The sequence below is a fragment of the Adiantum capillus-veneris genome, chromosome 8, assembly GCF_014529385.1.
Source record: "Adiantum capillus-veneris isolate H3 chromosome 8, ASM1452938v2, whole genome shotgun sequence".
In the NCBI taxonomy this organism is placed as follows: domain Eukaryota; kingdom Viridiplantae; phylum Streptophyta; class Polypodiopsida; order Polypodiales; family Pteridaceae; genus Adiantum; species Adiantum capillus-veneris.
In genome coordinates this window covers 68,891,157-68,899,347 of record NC_140938.1, presented here as the reverse complement: position 1 = coordinate 68,899,347, position 8,191 = coordinate 68,891,157, and the positions used below count along the sequence as shown (strand labels likewise).

The window sequence follows — 8,191 nt, the reverse complement described above, 5'->3', positions numbered from 1 at the left end:
CTACCCTTAATGTCGGCAATAGAAAATTTATTGGCAGTATGGCATCAAGACCATAAACAAGGTTAAAGGGTATAGCATTTAAAGCTATTTTGAATGAAACTCGATAAGCCCATAGAGGAGCATGGAGATTCATCTCCCAGTCTGTCCTTCCTGAACTAACCATTTTAGTCAGCACCGAGCTAAGAATATTGTGTGTATGCTCAGCTTGTCCATGTGCTTGTGGGTGATAGGGAGCTGATTTGTTATGGATGACCATAAACTCATTAAGCAAATACTCGATTACCTCATTGAGGAAATGAGTTCCCCGATCATTGACAATTTCTATTAGTAGTCTATATCTTGTGAATACATACTCATATAAGAATGCAGCAGTGGGTTCTGGCAACATTCTTTTGAGTTGCTTTAGCCTCGACCCACTTGGTCAAATAGTCCGTAGCTGCAATGATATATTGAGCTTGGGTTCTATAAGCAGGTGGTTGTATTGGCCCAACAAAATCTATACCCCATTTTGCAAAAGCTCTAGTCCCCCATCATTAGTCTCAAGGGCATGCTATCTACATGTGTTGGCATTTTTGCTCGTTGAAAAGCATCACACCTTCGAACATATTCTTTGGCATCTACAAAAATTGTTGGCCACCATATGCCTACCATCAAGATTTCTCTTGCGGTGGTCTCACTAGAAAAGTGACCTCCAGCTAATCCAGCATGTGCTTGTTCTATAATCGGAATATACTCGCCTTCATTTGCACAAAGACACAAATGTTGATCCTTACCTCTCCGATGCAATTGGTTCCCAATAAGAGCATAGTCTCTTGCTTCGGTTTCAATTGCTCTTTGACGACGTTTACTCATATCCTCAGAAAATGTTTGGCTTGATAAGTAAGTAACTAGATAGTTACTCCACTTAGGAACAAGTGACATTTGAAACAATGTTACATGATGTATGGGTGTTTGTTTTTTACATTGAGGACAATCCTTTACAAAAGTTCAAACATCACTCCTCATAGTCAGCCAAAATACTCCAAGTCTCAAGATCCGTTACATAGTTTGGTCTTCCGCAAAGTGAAGTCCTACTATGGTAACATATGCTTGACTTAGGTACTGTTGTTTTTCTTCAGGATTAATTCATAATAGCAATATTCCGTCTCGATTTCTTTTGTATAGCCTACCAGCTAGAAATTGATATATAGCCGATTGCTCGATTAATCTAATAGTGATAGGAAGTGGTATTTGTGAATCCACTTGAGCTATTGTCATCAATGACACAATGTTTTTCAACCATCGAGGTATCATTTCCATGGAGAACAAATAGGCATCTGGTAAATCATCGTCTACCCCTTTAGATGATTCTCCTGAAATAATCCTTGACAAATGATCTGCTCGTTGATGTGTAGTGCCCTTTTTTACAACCATAGTGAAATCAAATTCCAAAAGAATGATGAACCATCTCATTATTCTTCCTGTGCTACATGGTTTGTTGTCCAAATACAATAAAGCTTGGTGGTCTACAAAGAACACAAACTTGTTGGCTAATAGGTAATGTCTATACTTTTTAACGGCATAGATCATTCCTAGTCCTTCCCTTTTGGTGGTGGTGTAGTCCTTTTCCACCATGTTCAACTGTCGCCTAGCATAAGAAATAGGAAAGTCAATTTTCTCGTCTCTTGGTTGAGCTAGTATACAACCTATAGCACTCGGTCCACTCACAGTGTGTTTTCAATCTATACATGAGTTTTGCAATTATAGCATACATGTAGATGAACTGTCGGTAATATCCACAATGCCCCATGAAGGCTTGTACCCCCTTGACTGTTGTTGGTCTAGGCAAATCAGCAATGACATGAATTTTTTCAATATAAGTAGCTAGGCCATTTTTAGACACTATATGTCGAAGAATTTTTCCTTGTCTACCCATGAATGTGCACTTTTCAGGATTTAAGCAAAATGATCAACCCGGATTGATGAATGTACGCATAGATCATCCATATGTACTTCTAATAATTTCCTAAGATATTCTTTAAAAGCATGGCTCAGCAACCTTTGAAATGTGGCTAGAGCATTAGTTAACCCAAATGGCATAACCCGATAGGCAAATATACCCCATTCTGTTGCAAAAGCAGTTTTATGCTGATCTTTTGGGTCAACCAAAAATTGATTGTATCCCAAAAAGGCATCTAAGAAGCTGTAAGCTTCTTTTCTTGCAACTCGTTCTAAAACATGCTCAGTGATTGGAAGAGGAAAGTTGTCCCTAATGGTAGCTGCATTCATCATTTTGAGATTAACACACACTCGTAATTTTCCATTCTTCTTGGGTACTACCACAATTGGAGACACCCAATCTGTGTGTTCAATTTTGTAAATGAATTCGGCTTCCTTTAGTTTTTCAATCTCTTCTTTTATCTTCCTGGAAAATGTTTTATTATACATGTATGGCCTTTGTCTACTTGGTTTTGCATCATCTCTCATGAGTCTTACCATACACCGAGCAAGCTTTACCGATCGAATGGGAAAATCGAGCACGAAACACTCAAAACAATTAAACACTAGTTTTAGACAAGATATCTTGTCCTATGTCCATGCTGACGATGTGGGCACTTGGTTGTAGCACATTGCATGCCTTACAAATTCTTGATAGGTGCATTGTTTAAATTGGATGACTTTTGTTCAAATACCACCATATGAGTTGACAATAGGTATACCACTGATCACCACTTCCTCTTCTTGATTTTTATGGAGCCACGGGATGAGAATATTGGAAAACATCACACACATTCCCTATGGCTCAAGTGCCTAATACAACCATCCCTTATCTATATAAATATTCAAAAGGCACTCTATACCACATGAAGACTATTGGCAACCTATTTAGGTGTATCAACCACTGCTGTTAACTAGACCTTTTTGAAATAAAGTATCTTTAAGCTATTATTAGGAGGAATAAACATGTATTCCACCATAGACAAGATCTTTTAAAAATCTTTCTCCTTTACTATTTTGGAGGCTAACAATTAGGAGATTTTTTATCGTACTCTTCTATTTAAGCCTGATGGACATCCTTAATGCCGGATTGCAAGGAAGAAACTGAGAGGCAGCATAACTCTCTCTCTCTCTCTCTCTCTCTCTCTCTCTCTCTCTCTCTCTCTCTCTCTCTCTCTCTCTCTCTCTATCTATCTATCTATCCATCTATCTTTCTTGAAGCACCTCGTCTTCTCTCTTCTGTGTATGTTTTACCTAGTTGTTCTCTTAAAGAGGAGTCTAATCATTAATAGAGATTTTTAGTACAAAAAACGAGTAGTAGAGGAGGTCCAATTTTGGAAAAGGAGGAATGAAAGGAGACCTTTTGAGATTCCATCTCTCTCTCTCTCTCTCTCTCTCTCTCTCTCTCTCTATTATAAGCCAATGTGGGCGATTGCCAGTCCATGATAGCATTTAATTTCAATCAAAGTGGTTGATACATATTTTATAAGGGTGTTTTTTCCAGTTGCTTGAGTACTTGTACACACAAAGAGAGAGAGAGAGAGAGAGAGAGAGAGAGAGAGAGGTGACAAACAGTATATTAGGACTTATCACTTGTTGTTTCAGTCATGTTATCTGCTCTCGACATGCTAAAAGCAACCGATACCATTCGTTGGGTGCAAATTCTTTACCGATGTGTAATCACATGATGATAAGTGCCCAATATGCGGGTAGGGCAGGCTCTCTCTCTCTCTCTCTCTCTCTCTCTCTCTCTCTCTCTCTCTCTCTCTCTCTGCCCTACCCGCATAAGTGCCCAATATGCGGGTAGGGCAGGCTCTCTCTCTCTCTCTCTCTCTCTCTCTCTGAGCCATCCGTCCATCTATGTCTAAGTGATGGCTATGTACTTTCTATCATGGCAATGCAAGATAAGCAAAAAGAGGGGACTCAATGAGAGAGTCTATCATCAACTTAAAGCTATGGAAAATAAAGTATTATGCATGATCGAGGGTGCACCAAGGAAGTTGTAAGGTTGTGGTGGCACGAGGATTAGTTATCAGTTATTTTGATAGATAACTAAGCCGACATCGTGGTCACACACAAGCGAGCTGAAGCTTAGTAGAATGGAGTCCTATTTTTGCAGCTATGCCAATTTAAGCATAGTAGCAAAACTATGCCGATGATCTTTTTAATTGTAGTCTGATCATTGACAACCTTTTCTTCAACGCATAGACGTGGAAGCAGCGCAGAGGTTCTCAACTTGTCATTACTACAAAAATTTATCTCTCTCTCTCTCTCTCTCTCTCTCTCTCTCTCTCTCTCTCTAACCGATTCTCCATCCATGTCCCAGTTGCATTTGCCTTTTTTATGATGCACCTGACCACGTCTGTGGCGCATGACGATGCAGGAGCTTAGTTTAATGGCTTAGTTTTCGCTAACTAGAAACTAGGCCCAGTATGACCATGCCCTAAGTGAGAAATGAAATGAACATCGAATGCACGATGCATGCGACTCACACAAGCCTTCATTTGCGCTGCGCATGCAAGGCCATGCAAAAGCGGCTGGCCGTAGCCAGTGACCTACATCCACAACTTTTTTTAGGCACAACCTGCAAACGGGAAAATAGTTGACATGATTTATTAATCATTTGAAAACTTCTCTAGACAGTCCGCGGCGCCGCGGACTGTTTTCAGGAGGTTTTGAACATCTTTCAGACGAGAGAACGAGAGAGAGAGAGAGACAGAGAGAGCGCGCCTGGCAAGAGCTTGGTGGAGAGAGAGTAGCGAGCGAGGAGAGCAGCAAAGATTGTAGCCCTTGCAAGTTCTTCTTCCCTGTTGTCCAGGCCCGAGCTCTTGGGATAGGCCATTGCCGCCTCTACGTCCCTGTCGTCCTCTTCTCGTAGAAATGACAGCCCTCGAAGGTTCTTCTTCCCTGTTGTCGAGGCCCAAGCTCTTGGGACAGGCCATTGCCGCCTCCACCTTGTCTTTATGTACTCTTCTTGGGTCTCCTCCCCATCCCCCGCCATTGTGGTATGTTAGGCAAGAAGAAGCCCAAGCCTTCCCCCAATGCCGCCAAAGCCGTCCCTCGCTAATGAGGAGCTTGCAAAGCGGTACGGTCCATCCACCTCCCTGAGGGTTTGTTAGCCAGATTTAACGTGTCTGCCTATCTCACTGCGGAAATCCCTGGAGACTATGGATTTGATCCCTTGGGTCTTAGCAAGAAACCGGCAGACTTTGACAAGCACCAAGCCTATGAAATCATCCATGCGAGGTGGGCAATGTTGGGAGAAATTGGTTGTTTCCTCCCTGAGGCAGTCTGATTTATTTGTGAGAGAGAGAGAGAGAGAGAGAGAGAGAGAGGACCATGCCTGCGCATCGAAGGAGACGTGCTACAGCCAGTGACTGCAGCGGAGAATATTTCCAATGATTTGATCATTTTAAAACTCCTTAAAACAGTCCACGGCGACGCGGACTGTTTTGAAGAGTTTTTTGGACCTCTTTCGGACGCGAGCAGGCCTTAAAAGTTGGGTCAGAGGAGAGAGAGAGAGAGAGAGAGAGAGAGTTGAGCATCTCGTGTCATCTTGTTTTGTTTCTGCAACCGATCTGATTTCGAGCTCCTCCATCGCCATGTATTTCAAAGTTTCAAGGAACCATGGCCATTGGCCGCCAACCCAAGGGAGTTCTTAAAATCAATATTTGTGACAAGCAGGTGGGACGCATCATAATGAACCTTTATGCTGTCATTACTCTCAAAAATGTCGAGAACTTTAGGGCTTTAATGTGTAATAGAGAGAAAGCTTCATGCAAGTCTGACAAACGTTGGCAGTTCAAGGGCTCATTTTACAGGGTGATTCCAAACTTCATGTGCCAACAATGTTCAAGAAAAATCATTTTTCCAAACGCACAAAATTCTTTTCCTTGAATTTGCCAAGAGGAAATTTTTAAAAATTAGGTTATTTTTTTGGGTCTTTGTACCATTTTTCTATATTTTGAGACAGAATTTCTCCTTTTCGCTTTGCTCTCTACGAACATTTTTTAAATTGAAAGCGGCATGATATTAAGTTGAGACAGATTTTTCTTGAACATTATGTGCCAACAAGGAGGAGACTTCACCCATGGGGATGGAACTGGCGGGGAGTCCATCTATGGGGCTACGTTTTCCGATGGGAACTTCATCAAGAAACACACTGGCCCTGTTGTGCTCTCCATGGCCAATGTCGAGCCCAACAATAACGGCTCGAAGTTTTTACTGTACATTGTCCAGACTGAGTGGCTCAACGAAAAGCATGTTGTATTTGGACGTGTTGTTGAGGGCATGGATGTGGTGAAGAACATTGAAACTGTGGGCTATCCGAGTGGCAAAATGCAGTCCTCCTCCTCACTGTTTACCATTTTTCATCATCTTTCTTCTTATGGCTATCCATTCTTTTTTCGTCTTTTTTTGCATCATCTTTTGTGCATGTCTTCTCTAGCACGATGGCTCAGAAATTGATTGGAGAGAAGATCTCAAAGTTCAAGAAGCATAATTCCCTTTGACAAAGATGGCGATGGAAATATCACCACCAGAGAGCTTGGTACTAGGATGCACTCACTTGGACAAAACACAATAGAAGTAGAGCTACAGGACGTGATCAATGAAATGGATGCAGATGGAAATGGAACGATCAATTTTCTCGAGTTTTTGAATCTAATGTCTTATAAGATGATGGATACCAACTCTGAGGAGAAGTAGGACAAAGCATTCAAGGCTTTTATATGTCATCCACAAATTTGACTACAAGTCCAAGTCTAGCTGATGAAAAATCTAGGAGAGAAGTTGACAGATAAGTAGGTTGATAAAATGATTTGAGAGGTAGATGTTGATGGATATGTGAATTATGATAAATTTGTGACGATGATGCTTTCAAAGTAGTGCTTTTGACATGTGTAAAAGGTAAACGATGCACAACCATGCTTAGCTACTAAAATGAGAAGCTTGTATTTGAAGACTTGATATAAAAACAGATTTTTTGTCCCAAAACAGAGAAATACTAGGGCGGTGCCCTTGTGATACAAACCTAACTGGAGGGGGGGGGGGATAAAAGTGTAATCATGAATGTGCTCTTTCATTTTCCATGCTCAAGAAGACAAAAAGAAAGGGATCTTCTTTGATGCACAACCATGCTTAGCTACTAATGAGAAGCTTGTATTTGAAGACTTGATATAAAAATAGATTGTTTGTCCCAAAACACAAAAATACTAGGGTGGGGCCCTTGTGATACAAACCTAACTGGAGGATGAGGGGGGGGGGGGGTAAAAGTGTATTCATGAATGTGCTCTTTCATTTTCCATGCTCAAGGAGACAAAAGAAAGGGATCTTCTTTTGAAACAAAATGGTGTCATCCCAACAAAGGTCCACCAAGATAGCCTTTTTTTGCCTCTCTTTCATGGTAACTTTCACGTGTCTTCTAGTGATGCTTGCATTCCTAACCATAATGCAGTATTACCACTTAGACTCACTAGAGGCATCATCTAGAATACAAAGAGTTGATCAACAAAATACTACATAGTGTGGAGCCTATGTTTGTATATCTAAGTGAGATTTGTGCAATGAACATTTCTTTAGTGTGCTAGCATGTTGAGTTGTGCATTCCTTGTTGCTAAAACTTCATTTTAGATGGCTTCCATATAGATGTGTTTAGAATGAGTTCTCTAAGAGATTCTGATGTTTAATCAAGTCCAAAATGTTGTTAGAGGAGACAGGGCTACATAAGCTCCTTGAAGTTTACTTGGATTAGGTTGCTCGATTTTTTATTTGCTCGAAAAATCCTGCTCGCTCTTTGGAATTCCTCTTTCTCATGGGTTAGGTATGTTGACAGATTTCTAGATCAACACCCTTGAGATCCTTGTAAGACCAAGCGAAGATATCTCGGTATTCTTTTAGCAAGCTTAGCAAAATCTCTTCTTCTTCTTCTGTTAGGTCATTTGCAATGTAAGCAGGTCTAGGCTCTTCTCCTGGTTCAGCCAGGTCTATCTTTTTAGTGTTTTCAGGCCCTTCGTAAGACTCGCTCTGTTTCCGTAGTTCCGTAAACAGGTTGTTCGACTATGTTTTTTCTATCTTGGAGAGTATACTTAATGGGATGGAACACTCATTACATCCTTACCATCTTCTTCCATGGTTTCCATTGCGGTCGTATATATCTCCTTTAGAGCTTTTTTTAACTCTTGATATTTCTTTTTCTGCTCGACTCGGGTCATGA

At 40.9% G+C, this 8,191-nt stretch overlaps 1 pseudogene; it reads left to right on the top strand.

The window, feature by feature from the left end:
* The first annotated feature begins 5,396 nt into the window (after nt 1-5,396).
* On the top strand, nt 5,397-6,444 carry LOC147452317 (peptidyl-prolyl cis-trans isomerase 2-like; annotated as a pseudogene).
* Nucleotides 6,445-8,191: the final 1,747 nt, after the last annotated feature.